We start from the raw sequence: 19,448 nt of genomic DNA on the forward strand, positions 1-19,448 counted from the left end.
TATATAAAAATGCCTCTGATTTCTGAATATTAACTTTGCATCCCGCTGTTTTGCCAAATTTATTTATTAGGTTGAGCTGTTTTTTGGTAGAGTCTATATGATTTTCCATGTACACTATCATGTCATCTGCAAACAGTGACAGTTTTGCTTCCTCCTTTCCTATTTGGATGCCTTTTATTTCCTTTTCTTGCCTGATCGCTGTGGCTAAAACTTCCAATACTATATTGAATTGAAGTGTTGAAAGTGGACAGCCTTGTCTTGTTCCTGATCTTAGTGGAAGAGATTTTAGTTTTTGCCTATTGAGTATGATGTTGGCTGTAAGTCTCTCATATATAGCCTTTATTATATTGAGAAATGCTCCATCTACTCCCACTTTGCTGAGTGTTTTTATCATAAATGGGTGTTGTACCTTATTAAAAGCTTTTTCTGTATCTATTGATATGATCATGTGATTTTTGTCTTTGCTTTTGTTTATGTGATGTATTACATTTACTGATTTGCAAATACTGAACCATCTTTGCATCCTTGGGATGAATCCCACTTGGTCATGATGTATAGTCTTTTTAATATATTGTTGGATGTGGGTTGCCAATATTTTGTTGAAGATTTCAGCATCTATGTTCATGAGTGATATTGGCCTGAAGAATTCTTTCCTTGCTGTGTCTTTATTGGATTTTGGAATTAGGATAATGCTGGCTTCATAAAAAGAGTTTGGAAGTCTTCCAACATTTGGGATTTTTTGGAATAGTCTGTGAAGGATAGGGGTTAGCTCTTTGTTAAATGCTTTGTAGAATTCTCCTGTGAAACCATCTGGTCCAGGGCTTTTGTGTGTCAGTAATTTTCTGATTACTGCTTTAATTTCATGCCTTGTTATTGGTCTGTTCAGGCTTTCTGCTTCTTCATTGAGTTTTGAAAGATTATATTTTTCTAGAAATTTGCCCATTTCACCTTGGTTTTCAAATATCTTGGCATACAGTTCTTCATAGTAATTTCTTACAATGCTTTGTATTTCTGTGATGTCAGTTGTAATCTCTCCTCTTTCATTTTCTTGATGAGCCTCCTTAAAGGCTTGTCAACTTTGTTTATATTTTTAAAAAAACAGCTCCTGGATTCACTGTTGCTTAGAATTGAGCTTTTAGTCTCTATGTCATTTAATTCTGCTCTGATCTTGGTTATTTCCTTCCTCCTACTTGCTCTAGACTGTCTTTGTTGTTGTTCCTTGAGTTCTTGTAGGTGTAGGGTTAGGTTGTTAGTTTGAAATATTTCTATCTTTTTTTAGGTAGGCCTGTATTGCTGTGAACTTCCCTCTCAGGACTGCCTTCCTGTGTCCGGTAAGTTTTGGGTTGTTGTGAGTTCATTTTCATTTGTTTCCAGAAACTTTTTGATTTATTCCCTAATTTCATTCTTGACCCGTTTGTTCTTTAATAGCATGCTATTCAATCTCCATGATTTTGGGTGTTTTGGGTCTTTTCCCTTGGGGTTGGTTTCTAATTCAGTCCCGTGTGGTCAGAGAAAATGCTTGGTATGATTTCAATTTTCTTGAATTTGTTGAGGCTTGTTTTGCGTCCTATAGTGTGGTCTAGCTTTGAAACTCTTCCATGTGCATTTGAAAAGAATGTGTATTTAGCTTCTTTGGGATGAAGGGCTCTATATATATCAATTAAGTCCATTTCATCTAGGGCATTTTTGAATGCCACAATATCTCTGTTGATATTTTGTTTGGAAGATCTGCCCATTTTTGACAGTGGGGTGTTAAAAATCTCCAACTATAATTTTGTTCCTGTCAATATTTTTCTTGACGTTCTCTAAGATTTCCTTTATATATTTCGGTGCTCCTATGTTGGGTGCATATATATTTACAATGTTAATATCTTCTTGGTGGATTCTTCCCTTGAGTATTATGAAGTGACCTTCTTGGTCTCTTTTTTTGGCCATTTTTTGAAGTCTATTTTGTCTGATATGAGTATTGCTACCCAGGCTTTTTTTCCCTCTCCATGTGCTTGGAAAATTTGTTTCTAGCCCTTCACTTTTAGTCTGCATAAGTCTTTTTTTAACAGAGGTGTGTCTCTTGTAGGAAGCATATGTGTGCGTCATGCTTTCTTATCCATTTAGCTATTCTATGTCTTTTGATTGGAATATTTAATCCATTTACATTTAAGGTTATTTTTGATAGGTAATAGTTATTCATTGTTCTTTTTATACCTGTGTTCTCTTTGTCTCTCTCTTTTCCTTCCTTTTCTTAAAGCAGTCCTTTTAGTATTTTTTGCAGAGCTGTTTTGGTGGAGGTGTATTTTTTTAGAATTATTTTGTCTTGAAAGCTCTTTATTTGGCCTTCTAGCTTGATTGAGAGACTTGCTGGGTAAAGTAACCTTGTTTGTAGCCCTCTGGTTCTCATTACTTGAAATATTTTTTGCCATTCTTTTTTTTTTTACTTGGAGAGTTTCCATGGAGAAGTCAGCCGCTAACCTTATTGGGGCTCCCTTTCTCTCCCTTGCTGCCTTTATGATTCTCTTGTTGTCTTGGAATTTTTTGATTTTAATGATGATGTGTCTTGAAGTGGCCCTCTTTGGGTTCCTCTTGACTGGGACTCTTTGTGTTTCCTGGTCTTGTGTTACTTTTTCTCTCATCAAATTAGGGAAGTTTTCCCTCATTACTTTTTCAAATATGTTTTCTACCTCTTGCTCTTCTTACTCTCCTTCTGGTATCCCTGTTATTCAGATATCATTATGTTTCATATTGTCTTGCATTTCTCTTCATTCTTTTGAGCGTCTTTTCTTTTTCTTGCTCTTCCTGGGTGTTTTTTCTACTTTGTCCTCCAACTCGCTGATCCGATCTTCTGCTTCGTGGATTCTACCTTTGATTCTTTCCACTGTTTTCTTTAGTTCAGAAATTGTATTTTTCATTTCCTCTTGGCCCTTGCTGATAGTTTCTATTTTCTTTTTCATGTTGATATAGTTTGCAGTGAGTTCATTGTAATTCCCCTGTAGTTTCTGGCAGCTGATTATGAGTCCTTTGAACTTCCTAATAACCAGTGCTTTGAGTTCAATATCTGTTAACTGACTTGACTCTATTTCATCTAGCATTCTTTCTGAGGCTTCCTCCTTTTTTTTCATTTGGGGATTGTTTCTTTGTCTTCCCATTGTTTGTGAGACTCTTCTTGTTAGCTTCAGCTTCTTAAATTGATTTGTTCTAGCTTCCTGAGGTTATGGTGTGAATTTCTGTGGCATAATACTTGTGAGATTCTGTGGTGTAGTCTCCTTGATCTCCCCAGCTCAGTAGTCTTGGGCTGTCCTTAATGTTGGCTCTGAGTTTGTCTTAGGGTTTTGGTTGTTTTGGGGTCTTTCTTTTGTGGGTCCTTCCAAGCAGCTGTTGAACTGATGTTCCCTCTGTCCACCACCCATTTCAATTTGTTGTGCTGGTGAGGGCAGGTTGTGTTGAAGGTAGTTCTTCTGTGTGTACAGGTTTTGAGGGTTCTCTTTTGCTCTTGTTCAGTTGTTTGCACTGGATAGTTTCTCCACTGTTTAATTGTATTTCCAGATAGGTCTTGGATTGAGGTTTGTGTTGTTTCCACTCTCTCCTTCATCTTCTTTTGCTGTTATCTGTTGGTGGTTCCTTCGTTGTTGGGTTTCCTCTTCCAGAGGGTATCCTGGTGTTCACCATTTTCACCTACCCTTTTTTCTTGAGTCATTTGGAAGGGAAGACAAAATGGTTTATGATAGCAGGAGAATATTGTATGATATTTACAGTAGCAGCTGGTAGAGAAGAGATAGATAGTCCTTTGTGAATGTATAGCATTAACCATAATCTTCCACCCAATTAGCCGCTTTTTAGAAAGGATGGAAAGAAGATAAGACTCTTGTTGGGGAGGGAAATTTTGTGAGTTGGATCTAGAAAGCAGTGAGGTTGTGGGAGGTCATATTCTGAGGTAAGGTGAGAGTAAAGGATAGTTAATAGGTGTAGTTTGAGAGAGAATAGAGTTATCCATTACAGTATTATAGTTCTGGAAACAATGAAGTGGGCTAAGATCTGGGAGGGGTGTTGTGTAGTATTTACACAATGGTATGGAACAGCTATTATTTATAATAATATTAGACAAACAATCATATGACAGAATTTATGAGATACCAGGAATAGGGAGTATTGGACCTTCAAAGTGTGCTAATGGAGCACAGATGAAGTGAGGGACAGTAAATTAGCAATACACTGTGAATGAAGGGACAGGGGAAACCTATCAAATGATACACTATATCCAGCCCAGGCAAAGAAGACTCTACAGAAAGAAGAGGAATACAAAGATACTATTAAAATGAAAGATGTAAGAATAATGAAAAATAATAATACAACTATGCAGTAACTTGTAGTTTCTCTGGTAGAGCAAAGTGAAGTTTGTCACTCTGTCTCTACCTTTGAAATGCCCCCTCTTTGGGCCCAACTCTGGTCTTTTCACAGTTTCAAGTTTTTCTCACTTGTGTGTGTGTGGGAAGACAGCTGAAGGGAGGAAAAAGTGATAAGTGTGAAAAGAGAGGAAGAAGGAATAAAACAAGAAAGAAGGAAAGAGAGGAAAAAGGTGTTGAAAGATAAAATAATAAAGTTAAAACATAAAAGATTAGTTAAATAAAATAATAAAAAATAAATGAAAATAAAAACAAAAAACCCCATCTCTTTTTGGTTTCCAGCTGGCCAAACCATTTTTTATGGTTTTACTGGCTCCAGCAGGCTGAGGGGGGATTGGTGTGGCTTTTCTTTGTTCTAGGTGTACTCAGCCAGTCTCATGAGCCCTCTCCCAAGATCCAGACCAGCGCCTCTCCCCAGCACTGCACTCAGGAAATCCAGGTCCTCTTTAGAGCAGTCTTTCCCCTGGAGTCACCACTGTTGGCTGGGGTGCAGGCGGGTGCAGCGTGCCCAGCCAGGCTTCCCTGGTCCCACAGGCTTGGGTGTGAATCTTTCCCAGTGCTCTGGGAGAACTCAAGGGCTACTCTCAATTCTCCCAAGCCAACGACCACAGACTCCATGGGTGATCAAGGCCCCAGTGTTTGCCTCCTCATGTCCATTCCTTTCTCTGGCACTTCAAGCAAATAAATCTCTACAGGGGTTTTTGAAACCGAACCCAGCTGGTTAGGGAGGGAGCTGATGACCAAGCTCTCTCCCAGGGACCCTGCTGCCATCTCTCGGTTCCCAAAGAATCTGCAGCAGACCCAGCCTGGGCCCCTGGTGCCCAGTGCAATGGGGGCAGCAGACTTGGCCTGCTGCCTGTGTGCTGGTTGCTCGGACCTTATTGTACCTGTCTCCTTACCATCTGGTCTTTCTGTGTCCACTACAGTTTCTGGACTCCTATTTTCCTATATGCTGGGGCACTGTTGGCTATTTGCTGTGTTCCTATGCAGATCAGCCAGGTTTTTCTCCCATGTGTGGGGGGTAGTGGAATTCTTTCTGTCCTACTTCTCCGCCATCTTCCAGGAGTCCTCCATTATTGGTAGTTGTGAATTTGTTGTCATTTTACTGTTCATAGTTTTTGAACTTCTTTACCTTAGGTAAGCACTTTTAATATTTCATATAATAAGGGCTTTATGATGATGAACTCCCTGTACTTGTCCTTATCTGGGAAGCACTTTATCTGCCCTTCCATTTTAAATGATAGCTTTTCTGGATTGAGTAATCTTGGATGTATGTCCTTGCCTTTCATGACTTGGAATACTTCTTTTCAGCCCCTATAGGCAGGTATTTCTGATGATCTAGCTCGAAACAAGTCTGAGCTTAATGACCCTAGAGAAAAAAAAAGTTAGCCTGTGTGGGTCTAACTCAATATTAAATATTCTACCGTAAGTACTAATTTGTGTAGCTACTTTGAAAAATTATTTTGTAGTATATTCTAAAGCTGAATATACATGTACCCACACTGTGTGGGTATCCCCAAGAATTGAGCACTTATGTCTACCAAAATAACATGTGCCAGAATGTTTGTAGAAATTTTATTTATAATAGCTACAAACTGGAATAAGCCCAAATGTTCAACACAGATAACTCTCATAAATTATATGTTGAACAAATGAAGCCAAATGCTAAAGAGATTATCTGATTGCATTTCTATTTCAAGAACAGGCAATGCTTATCTATGTTGCTAGCTTTCTAAACTGTGCTCATCTGTAGAGGTTCAGGGTAGTAGGGACTGGGTAGGTACACGAGAAGAATGTTTAGGTGCTAAAGTGTTCTCTAACTTGATTTTGGTGGTGATTTCTCAGGTCTGTTGTAACACATGTAAAAATTTATCCAATTGTATATGCTTAAGATTTGTGTACTTTTATGTGAGTTATACTTCACTGAAAAATAACAGATCAATTTGTTTTCATAAGTGCCTAGAGTACATGTATTTTTCATAGGTGAGAGAGACACTGGATATGCCAACCTAAAAGTTTACAATGTTTTATGAAAATTGTAGATATTGACTTTATTTCTTACCCCAAAGAGGTTCCATTCCACTCCCTAATAGAGATTGGCTATAAAGATATTCAAAGACAAAGTCAACTTTTTCTCAAATAAAGTTTTTGATTTGCTCTTGTATTTGGGCAATTATTATTTGAGATCTTATAATTTCATATAGAGAAAGTAAAAAAATTGTAGGGGCATGTGTTTACAGATAGTTGTCTTAATTTTAGGTGAATCTGAGGCTATGTCTTATGTGGAGTATAATTTTCTATAGTATCATTTTTCTAATGGGCTTGCCAAGATGATCAAGCTGCAGAGATATTTCTATCAAGTTGAAGAGTTAATTTGGTTGATATGATGTAATTAAGATTTTGGTATTATTAATATTGAGATTATTATTTTTGTGAGAATTCAGTTTCTTATGGTCATTCTTAGTTCAGGATAGTCAAACTATATTATATATACAGTTTATTTTTAGTTATATATATATTATTATATGATACATTTTTGAAAATTTATACTACATGTATGAGCTAGAATGGCAATTATTATTTAACTTTAACTATTGTATTTATATATCAAGCACAGCTACACAGCTTATGTTTTATTTTTTTCTGATTTTCCTAAATTTTCTAAAATAAATACCTGTTACTCCTTAATCAAAAGAATAATTATATATAATATATAATTTACTCTAGTTATATATAATTTTCATGTATGACTATATGTTCCATGTTTATTTATTTTCTCTAGTTATCCTTACTGAATTTCAGAGCCATTTACTGGGGATTCAGTTATAATGTTCAATGATTAACTCTCTGTTTTATCTAAAACCAAACTCCTTTTTTTCCTCATATCTAAGACTAGCTTCTTCATGATGACAGTGACCTAAATCATTAACCAGGATAACATCTGTATCATCTTCCATATTCCACCTTACAAGAAGGCCTGTCTGTTCTGCCTTTTAAGAATTTCTCCATTTTTTAAAATATTTTGTCATTTTTAAATTTAATCTTCATTGTATTTTTCCATTACCATTTAGTCCCCGTAAACTCCTCCACAATTACCACACTGTTGTCCACATCTGTGAGTCCTTTTTCCTTTTTTCTCAGCCCCTCAATCCCCTAACCTCTCCCCACCCCCACTAGCTGTTATCTGTTCTCTGTCTATGAGTCTATGTCTGTTTTGCTTGTTAGTTCAGTTTATTCATTAGATTCCATGTATCTCTTCATCCTTACATTATGATCACCCAACCCATCCTTTATAAAGCCATAGGAATGATCTTTCTAAAATACTAGGCTGGTCATACTACATTCTTGTCAAAAATACCATTGTTTGTTGGATTAAATTCAAACACCTAAGCATGCTTGGTGACTTAGTTACATGACTCCTGCCTACCTAATTGCATTACTGCTAGTTAAATCTCCCCTCCATCAACACCCTTAAGTTATGTTCTAGTCCTGCAAAGCTTCTTGCAATTATCTTCACCTGCCAGGCTAATTTAAGCTGTTGTACATATTATTCTCTTTGATATTTGCTCCTTCTACCTGATACATCTACCTGTGCACCTTTCAAGAGTGAAAGCAGCCTGTTACTCTGACTAGTTAAATCTAGTCATTTTTCACCACATATTCCTGTATGGTTTTCAGCATTGTACTTGTGTTCATATACTTTTCTTCACCTTGGGTGTCTTTATTAATGCTCTCCACATTTCCAATTCTACCACATCTAAACCTATTTTAATAGCAAGTAGAGTTAATTCAGATTGAGAATCTGCCCTGGGACTGTAGAATTCAGACCTTTCCATTTACTTAGGGTCATCCTAGCACACTATAAAAAGCAGTTGTGTGGATGAGCAGAAGAGCAGGGACCAGATGGTTTGGCTACATTTTTAAATGCTGTGAATGTATGAGAATATATTTTTAAGTAATTAATGCAAACAGGATGTTGAGAAATTGGCCAACTGGGGACATTCTTGGTAACCAGTCTAGATATTTTAGATGAATGAATGCTTTTGGATCTGGGTTTAGATTAAGGGAATTGGCTTGTCAACTGTTGCTTTGCTGTGTAGATACAGCTGGTGGTGTTAGACATTTGCATTTGATTATACTTGACTTACTCTGATGTCTAAATTTATTTTTTGACAGGGAAACCTAAAAGAAAAAAAGGAATTTGCCTTGAAGATTCCTTATGAAACACTCAGGACTATATGCAACTTCTTTCTTCCATATAAATAAAAATATTTATTTTTATTCTTCATTTCCTTTTAAAGCATAATAAAAATATGCTTTAAAATTAGTAAAGAGTTCTTAGGATTTGAGAGAGCCAAATTTCTGTCATCCTCCATTACACAGTGCAAAATGGGAAAGAGACGATAGAAATATGCTTGGAACATAGTGAGCCAACCACTCTAGTGGTCCTATTCCTGTGGTCTAATCACAGCCACTTGTGAAGGAGGGTCAATCATATAATAAATAAAATTAAGAGATTCTTAAACTGAAACCTTCTGTGTAGAGAAAAAAGCCTACAGCAAACTGACAATACCATCTGGAAATTAATTTCTGTATGTCCTTGTGGTGTATTGGGGTCTCAATGAACTTATAAAAATATTAAGCTTCTGACATGTTATAATGATTACCATTATATTATGTATATTTTAAAAATATTTTTTCTCTTTTACTATTGCAATAACTTAAAATGAACAAAGCAGCTTCCTCATTGTTTGAGAAACAGTTGTTGCATGGTTAAATTGATTTAATTTTAGCAGCCACCAGCTTGCTAGACATTTACTTTGAACATTTCAATGTTAAGTGACCAAGTCCTCATATTTAAGTATATTCCTATGTGAACCACATCCAGAGAACTTGGGAAAGAGAAAAAATGAAAAAGTACACACTGGTCAAGTTTTTGTTTGTTTGTTTCTATGTTATGCATAAGGTCACTTCCAGATGTTCCCATTTCATCTTGACTGAATAAAAATCTTTATTCCAAATGTCAATATCACTTAACAGCAAAAGCAATATAATTACACTATTCAATAGACATTTATCAAGACACAGATATTTTCAGCTAAAAGACTACTTACCAGAGCATATCTTTTTAGCAATTTAGTAGTTAAATCAGTAAAAAATAAAAATAAAAAAAAAAACCCAGAACTTCTTTTCTCAGAACATCTGGTGGACAGACTCTAATTTCTAAAGTTTTGGAATGAAAAGCCACTGGGCAAATTTATTGCTGTGAACAATTTGGCAGTTGTTTACCTTCATGCCAATATTATGTCCCTACCAGATAAATACATTTCAAATGTGTTTTCTGTATTAAAAAATAAAACAAAAACCCAGCAACTTCAGATTTGTGAAAATGAAATTAATGCCTTTCAATTCACCAATTGTTATCCATGTTTCAAGTTGTCATCATACTTTTAGCATAGTATAATCAGTCACATATTAAAGAAAAGTGGTTTAATGCCAAACCTTCACTTCAATTTGCTACGTTATCCAGATAGACAACACACTGAGAGGGAGAAGGGCAGAGGGTAAGACTAGATTTATCTTAGCTGGTATTTTCAATCTCCTCTTCTTCCCTGTGCTGGTACAGTTTGAGAGAGATTAATTTGGATAATCTTATGAGTAGGTTAAGAAAGTCTACCAGCCCTCAGGAGTCAGTAGTCCTTCCTATATTGTCAATGTCATTACAGTAACATACAGAATGCCAATGAGTAGTGTTAACAGCCTGAAATACTTACATTGTTCTGTATTTTAATCTACTTGCCAAAGCCACCCTCTTTTAAAATTTTTAAAAGGTTTTATGGCTGAGTTCATTTAAATGCTTGGTTTACCCAGACAATATCAGGCTACATTTTGCTTTGAAATGTATGACATTAGTCACTGACATATATCGGAGGTCAAAACTTGGATCTTTATTAGAGCAACACCTTGTATGAATTATGTATATTTCTTCTGAGAAATACAAAGGAAGTACACATTTATAATTTGCATCTTCATAGAAACCACTTGAATTTTCAAGAATAAGGTGTAGCTTTAGTTTATAGATGAGAACATAAAGATTAAGGACCTAATTAAAATAGAATGCTTGGTTCTTACTGGAAGGCACAGGTCTTTAGTGGGAAGAAAGTTGGGCTATAAGTCAAAGGACTGGGGTTATAGCCTAAATTTTGCCATTAGCCATGATAAACACTCACCTATTATTTTTTAAATATATTTTATAGATTATGCCATTACAGTTGTCTCACTTCCCCCACTCATTTCCCTCCACCCGGCACACCCCTCCCCCACCATTTCCCCCTTTAGTTTATGTCCACATGTCTCAATTTTTTAATATTCTATATTTCCCATACTATTCTTGCCCTCCCCACTATCTACTTTCTACCTACCATCTATGCCACTTATTCTCTGTACCTTCTCCCCCCTTCTCCTCCTCCCACTCCCCTGTTGCTAACCCTCCATGTGATCTCCATTTCTATGGTTCCACTCCTGATCTAGCTGTCCTCTTAGTTTCCTTTTGTTTTAGGTGTGGTTGTTAGTAACTGAGTTTTCTGTCCTTTCACTGTTCCCATGTTTTATCTTCTTTTTCTTAGATAAGTCTCTTTAATATTTCATATAATAAGGGCTTGGTGATGATGAACTCCTTGAACTTGACCTTATCTGAGAAGCACTTTATCTGTCCTTCCATTCTAAATGAAAGCTTTGCTGGATAGCGCAATCTTGGATGTGGGTCTTTGGGTTTCATGACTTGGAATACTTCTTTCCAGCCCCTTCTTGCCTGTAAGATCTCTTTTGAGAAATCAGCTGACAGTCTGATGGGAGTTTTTTTGTAGGTGACTGTCTTCTTATCTCTTGCTGCCTCTAGAATTCTTGGCTAATGTAATTATGATGTGCCTTGGCGGTATCACCTATTATTCTTTTAATGCCCTTGTTTCTCCATCTGTAAGTGGAAGTGAACTTCAATTTATTTTTGTATTTTCTGAACAGTAGATTCAGAGTTGCAATAAGTGTCTAGTTATATGATTTATATAAAAACCCTTTGGAAAAAGTACAATTGTGTAGACATTGAATGGGAACAATTCTAAGAAAGTAGAAATGGGCCCTGTATTTACTGGAGGTATGCTCTGATAGGCACCCTGTCTTGGGAGATGAGATCCCTAAAGGGACTGCTGAAGGAAAAATAGATTGTTAGTATAAAGCTAACTGTTGCTTTTTCATTCTGCTGTGTAGTTTATGCAAAATGAGGGTATGAGTTTAATATGTAGATTGGGCAGGAGTTTTTGTAGGTCTCATAGGAAAGAGAAGAGGAGATCAGTTAGTTGGTAAGGAAGATGAACTTTGAGAGAAAAAAACAAAGCTACTTAATGCAAAGTTTAACTTCTTTTGGAGAAGGGTACAATTTAGCTTTTTATCTATATCTCTATGAATCCTGGGATAACAATCCAGTTTTTATCTATGCCTTGTCCAGTTGGACTGCTTTCAAGATAGGGTGAAGTGCTAAGTGTGTTTTTAACATGGTGTGGGGTTTTGGCTAAGGTTGCCCGTTGTGGGCTCATTTATGTCTAGGTTACAAATAAGTCAAGAAGAGGAAAGATCTGATCAGACAACCTAAAAATAACAAACTTAGTGAAAGATCACTTTTAAAATAATTTTATCATATATTTAAGCTCTTCATAAATGAAGTTTCTTCACTAGTAGCAATCAAAATAGTCTTTTATTCAGATGCATCCTCTTTTTTATTGTGTAAACAAACACATGTCTTTAATTTTGTCCTTCAATTTAAATTTAACCAACTGAGTAGACTTTACTGTCTTAAAGAGCAAGAGAAAATTGTTATGCATGAAGCTGATATTTTATTATAGCTTCCATTGCAGATTAAGTACTGTACAAGAGCTAGCTATTATTATTGTTATCTTTATGTCAAGGATAACAAAAATATTGATATATTTATGTCAAAGGCTGGCTTATCAAAAATATGAAATAGGAGGATTGTATCTTCCAGTTGTAGAGAATTTAGCTATTAAGTAAACTAAATTCAAAATTATCCCAATGTTGTCATTCCACAGGCCTGGACATTTTTAGAGCTCTCATGTGATCTCATGTGCAGTCAAGATTTAGAACCACTGCCTTTAATATTTCCTAATTAGGTTTTTTAGTAAGAAGAGAGAGGAATGTGCCTGTTAGAATGGTTATTATCCATTACAAGTGGTAACAAGTGCTGGTAAGAATGTGAAAAAAGGGGATCCTGAGTGTATCATTGGTGGGATTGTAAACTGGTACAGCCAGTAAGAAAAAGAATATGAAGTTCCTTAAAAAATTAAAAAATTGAATACTGTGTGGTCCAATTCTGAGAATATATCCAAAGGAAATGAAAACACTAACTCAAAAAGATATCAGCACTTCCATGTTCATAACAGCATTATTTACAAGCCAGGGTATGGAAGCAAGCTAAATGCCCATTGACAGTTAAATGGATAAGGAAATTGGGCTTTATATAATGGGATATTATTCAGCCATTAAAAATGAGGGAATTCTGCCATGTCATTTGGGACAACATAGATAGACTTTGAGGGCATTATGCTAAGTAAAATAAGTCAGACAGAGAAAGTCAAATATGTATGACCTCACTTATATGTAAAATCTTAAAAAATAAAAAAGCAGCCATTCCCCAGATTTGTGTTTTCCAGAGGAAGGGGAATTTGAGAAGGTGGCTGAAAGGTACAAACTTCCATTTATAAGATAAGTAAGTATTAGGGATGTAATGTACAACAGGGCAACAACAGTTAACACAGCTACATGATATTGTGGACCCTAAGAAAGACAATACCTATTACCCCTAATTTTGGGGGCCATAAGATGCACCCAGGTTTTATAGGAGGAAAATAGGAAAAAATTTTTGAAGCAAAAAATATGGTAAAATATTTAATAACATAAATAACAAAATTCCACCAATGTAAATGAAAACAGAACTCAACAGCAGCATTAACTGCCATCATTTCTTCCAAATTGGGATGGGGGGTGCATCTTATAGTCTGAAAAATATGGTAAGTAGGGCTAATGGTGGCTAACTGAAATTAAATTAAATAATAAGAACCTAGCAGCATTTCTACACAGGGGACTCTTATGCAAACTGAACTTTAGGGAGAAACCTGCACTGAATTGCCTGCCTGCACTGTGTTTTTGGCATCAGAGCCAGCCTCTCTAAAGAAGTTCCTTGAATTGTTTCATCTAATAGTACTGGGATTTCCCCATCCAGTTGGAGTTGTATGGTTGTATCCCCATCAACATCTTCACCAATCAGAGTGACTCTGTTCTGAACAATCAAGGAAGTGCTTTTTGAACTAATCAAACTGGGAGGATTTAGACTCATTATTTGCATGAGAACAGACCAGTCAAAGACCGGGGGCAGGGACTCCTGTCTATAAAGTCAGCTCCCCTATGGCTCCTAGATCATGTTTTCCCTTCCCCCCCCCCCCCCCAAATTCAACACTGCATTTCCTTGGTTGGGGCAGAATGGAGCAGACCTAGATCCAAGTAGGTGGAGCAGAGCAGAGCTGTCTACTAGAGACAACCCTTGTTTCACAGCTGTGCTGCATCATAACTCAATTATTTGCACTGAATAAAGATTACTTCTTCATGGCACTAAAAATTGGGGATTCCAGTTGGCGTTAAACTGGCATCAACAGTCTTTGGTTGAAAATATATCTGAAAGTTGTTAAGAGTTTTTGGTACATGGAAAACTTTTTTCCTGTGTTTAATTTTTCTTTTTATTGCAGCATTATGAGATGAAAAATGCTAACTAAAGTTGTTGCAATAATCATGTCACAATATATGTAAGTCAAGCCATTCTGCTGTATATCTTAAATTTTTGCAGTGATGTATGTTAATTATTATATTTCAATAAAACTAAAATACATGTAAGAAATGAATAACAGTTCTATATGTAAAATATTTTTATTATACTAGTGGTGGTTGAGGAATGAGGCATTGATTATATTTAACAGGAAATATGACAAAGTTAGATTTCGATGTTAAAGTATTTTATTTCCTTTGTTTACTATTCATTGCAGGTCTTTGGCTCATTGCTTTTTCCTTATCTTTTCAGTGGTCTTATTGGTTAGTCTGCTTTCTAGTTTAGTTCAAATTGTATTTCTTTAGAAAAAAATACACTTCCCCTAGCTGTCTGATAAAATTCATGCTTTTTTGTAACACCAAAGTGCAAATCCTGTTTATTTTACAAGTTAGTGATAGAAATCTCTATTACTATTCTAATTGTGCTACAATCTCTTAGTGTGTACTGGTATCTCACTGTTATTTTAATTTGTAATCCCCTAATCATATATGATGTTGACTATCTTTTCATAAGTTTATTTGCCATCTGTATATCTTCTTTGGTGATGAGGTATCTGTTCAGATCTTTTTCACATTTTATAATTGAGTTGTTTTAATTTTTAATTTCTTTTTTCATTTATTTATATATTTTGATAAAATTATATATTTAAGGTATAAAACATGATTTGATATACATATACATAGTGAAATGATTACTATAGTGAAGCTAATTAACACATTATATCCTCACATAGCTACCATTTTCCTGCATGAGAGATGAATATAAGTGAAATCTACTTTCTTAGCATATTTGTATACTATCAATATAATGTTATTAAGTACAGTCATCATGTCTATATATTTCTAGACTTACTCATCCCACATAACTACAACTTTATACCCTTTGAACAACATCTCTCTATTCCCAGCCATGCCCCAGCCAACCTGTAACCACTGTTCTCTCTGCTTCTGAGTCTAATGTATTTTTCTTATTGAGTTTTAAGAGAACTTTGTATATTTTGAATACCAGTTTTTTTAAAATCAGGCATGTGATTTAAAAATGTTTTCTCCCAGTCTGTGGTTTGTCTTCTTATCTTCTTAGCATCTTTCGTTAAACAGAAGTTTTAAATTAAAAAATGTTCAACTTTTCCTTTCATGATTGTGCTATTGTATCTAAAAAGTCATTGCCAAACTCAAAGTTACTTAGATTTTTCTCATATGCTATCTTCTCTAGGAGTTTCATAGTTTAGCATTTTACATTCAGGTCTTTGATTCATTTTGAGTGAATTATTGTGAAAGGCATAAGGCCTTGTCTAGATTTGTTTATTTATTTATTTTTATAATGTGGATATACAGTTTTTCCAGCACTATTTGTTAAAAAAAATTATCCTGAGGACGTCCGCCAAGATGGAGGCGTAGGTGGAAACACTTTACCTTCTCGCAGAACCAAATCTAAAAACAACAAAGTTTTAGCAACAATAAATGCAGTCAAACCACAGAAAATTGAACAACGCAGGAGTCCAACAACAACAACGAACCACTCAGTTAGACCGATAAGAGGGGTGGAGCCAGCAGCAGAGTGGGTCGGGCAAAAATGATCCCCCGACCCAGGCAGCCAAGGGCAAATCCTAGGTGTGGGGTAGCGACCAGCTGACCCAGTGAAGGCGCAAGGCAGCTGGCTGACTGCAGTCACACATTTGCGTGCAGATAAACCAGTGAAGGAGCTAGCAGTGAGATAGACTGGGCAGGCACCAGTGGCTGGAAGGAGCAGAGGGGACCGCTATTGCTCCTTCTCTGACCCTGCCCCCACATACAGCATCACAAACCAGGGACCTGGGTAGCCCCACCCTGGTAAACAACTAAGGCTCCTCTCCTTATATGTAACAGCTGCAAACAGATCAAAACATGGCTCAAGAAGAACTCAGAGCCCCAGGGCCCATGAATCGAAGTGAACAAGAAATTGCCAACCTATCGGAGACAGAGTTCAAAACACTGGTGATCAGGATACTCACAGAAATGGTTGATTTTAGCCACAAATTAGAGGAACATATGAAGGCTAAACTAACTGCAATGAAGGGAAATGCACAGTAAAGCAATAGTGATGGAAAGGAAACTGGGACTCAAATCAATGGAATGGACCAGAAGGAAGAAAAAAATGACCAAACAGAAAAATATGAAGAAATAAGAATTCAAAAAAAATGAGGAGAGGCTAAGGAACCTCCAGGACATCTTTAAACGTTCCAACATCCAAATTATAGGGGTACCAGAGGGGAAGAGGAACAACTACGAGTGGAAACCTTATTTGAACAAATAATAAAGGAGAACTTCCCAATCTGACAAAGGAGATAGACTTCCAGGAAATCCAGGAAGCTCAGAGAGTCCCAAAGAAGGTGGATCCAAGGAGGAACACACCAAGGCACATCATCATTATATTAGCCAAGATTAAAATGAAGGAGAGAATTCTAGAAGCAGCAAGAGCTAAGGGGACCGTCACCTACAAAGGAGTTCCCATCAGACTATCAGTGAATTTCTCAAAAGAAACCTTACAGGCAAGAAGGGGCTGGAAAGAAGTGTTCTAACTCATGAAACCCAAAGACCTACATCCAAGGCTGCTCTATCCAGCAAAGCTTTCATTTAGAATGGAAGGACAGATAAAGTGCTTCTCAGATTAGGTCAAGTTCAAGGAGCTCATCATCACCAAGCCATTATTATATGAAATGTTAAAGGGACTTAGCTAAGAAAAAGAAGATAAAAGAGATGACCAGTGAAAGGACAGCAAACTCACAGTTATTAACAACCACACCTAAAACAAAAGCAAACTAAGTGCACAGCTAGATCAGGAGTGAACCATGAAATGAAGATCACATGAAGGGTTAGCAACAGGGGAGTGGGAGGAGAAGGTACAGAAAATAAGTAGCATAGACTGTAGATAGAAAATAGATAGGGGGAGGGTAAGAATAGTAGGGGAAATATAGAATCTAAAGACCTTGAGACACGTGATTATAAACTAAAGGGGGCATGATGGGGGAGGGGTGTGCAGGGTGGAGTGGAATGAAGGGGGGAAATAGAACTGTAATGGCATAATCAATAAAATATATTTAAAAAATTATCCTTTCTCTATAGAAAAGCCTTTGCTTCTTTGCCTAAAATGAATTGATTGCATTCGTATAGGTCTATTTCTGGGATCTCTAGTTTGTTTCATTGACTATTTGTCTATTCTTCTACTAATACAATATTGATTATTGTAGCTTTGTAGTAAGTCTTGAAGTGTCAGTCCTCCAACTTTGCTCCTCTTTAGTACTGTGTTGACTATTCTGCACACTTTGACTTTCCATATAAACTTTAAGATGAGATTTTCAATAACAATAAAATAACTTGCTGGGATTTTTATTGGCATTACTGACATCTTAGTATAAGTTTTTCTACCTATAGATATTAACTATCTCTTCATTTTTTAGATTTTTTTTATTTCTTTCATCACGGTTTTGTACTTTTTCTTGTAAAAAATTGTACTTTGTTAGGTTTGTATGTAACATGGGTTTTTTGTGTGTGAAAATGTAAAGGACATGTTTTAATATCAAATTCTAATTGTTAATTTGTGGTGCATGAGAAAGCAATTGAATTTTACTAATTAACTTTGGATCCTGAATCCTTGATATAAATGATTATTAATTCGAAGAGGGTTTTTTCTTCAGTCGATTCTTTGGGATGTTCTACATAGACAATGGTATTATTTGCCAATAAAGACAGTTGTATTTCTTTCTTCCTGACCTGTAAACCTTTGATTTCTTTTTCTTACCTTATTGTATTAGTTAGGACTTCCAATACAATGTTCAATAAGAGTGGTTAGAGGGAGCATTTATGCTTGTTATGAAGAAAGCATCTAGTTTCTCACCATTAAGTATGATCCTAGCTACTGATTTTTTAAAATATATTTTATTGATTATGCCATTACAGTTGTCCCATTTTCCCACCCTGCACACTGCCTCCTCCCCACTCCCCCCTTTAGTTCATGTCCAGGTGTCACAAGTTCTTTAGCTTCTACATTTCTCATATTATTCTTACCCCCTCCCTGTCTATTTCTACCTACTGTCTATGCTACTTATTATGTGCCTTCTCCCCCCTTCTCCTCCTCCCACTCCCCTGTTGCTAACCCTCTATCTGTGGTTCTGTTTCTGATCTAGCTGTCCACTTAGTTTGTTTTTGTTTTAGGTGTGGCTGTTAGTAATTGTGAGTTTGCTGTCCTTTCACTGGTCATCTTTTTTATCTTCTTTTTCTTAGCTAAGTCCCTTTAACATTTCATATAATAATGGCTTGGTGATGATGAGCTCCTTGAACTTGACCTAATCTGAGAAGCACTTTATCTGTCCTTCCATTCTAAATGAAAGCTTTGCTGGATAGAGCAGCCTTGGATGTAGGTCTTTGGGTTTCATGAGTTAGAACACTTCTTTCCAGCCCCTTCTTGCCTGTAAGGTTTCTTTTGAGAAATTCACTGACAGTCTGATGGGAACTCCTTTGTAGGTGACGGTCCCCTTAGCTCTTGCTGCTTCTAGAATTCTCTCCTTCATTTTAATCTTGGCTAATATAATGATGATGTGCCTTGGTGTGTTCCTCCTTGGATCCACCTTCTTTGGGACTCTCTGAGCTTCCTGGATTTCCTGGAAGTCTATCTCCTTTGTCCTTTATTATTTGTTCAGATAAGTTTTCCACTTGTTGCTCTTTCTCTTCCCCTTCTGGTACCCCTATAATTTGGATGTTGGAGCATTTAAAGATGTCCTCAAAGTTCCTAAGCTTCTACTCATTTTTAAAAATTCTTGTTTCTTTATTGTTTCCTGGTTGGATGTTTCTTCCTTCTGGTCCATTCCATTGATTTGAGTCCCAGTTTCCTTTCCATCACTATTGGTTCCCTGTGCATTTTGGTTCATTTCACTTAGTGTAGCCTTGATTTTTTCATCTAATTTGTGACCAAAATCAACCAATTCTGTGAGCATCCTTATCACCAGTGTTTTGCACTATGCATCCAATAGGTTGGCTATCTCTTTGTTGCTTAGAAGTATTGGTTCTGGGGCTTTGAGCTGTTCTTATGCTTGAGCCATAATGTTTTGGTCAGTTCGTGCCTGTTACATATGAGGGGTGAAAACTTAGGTATTTACTGGGGTGGGTCAATCCAGTCACTGGGTTGTGACTGGG

This window comes from Artibeus jamaicensis, unplaced genomic scaffold (assembly GCF_021234435.1).
Source record: "Artibeus jamaicensis isolate MK-2021 breed Jamaican fruit bat unplaced genomic scaffold, CSHL_Jam_final contig_769, whole genome shotgun sequence".
Classification (NCBI taxonomy): domain Eukaryota; kingdom Metazoa; phylum Chordata; class Mammalia; order Chiroptera; family Phyllostomidae; genus Artibeus; species Artibeus jamaicensis.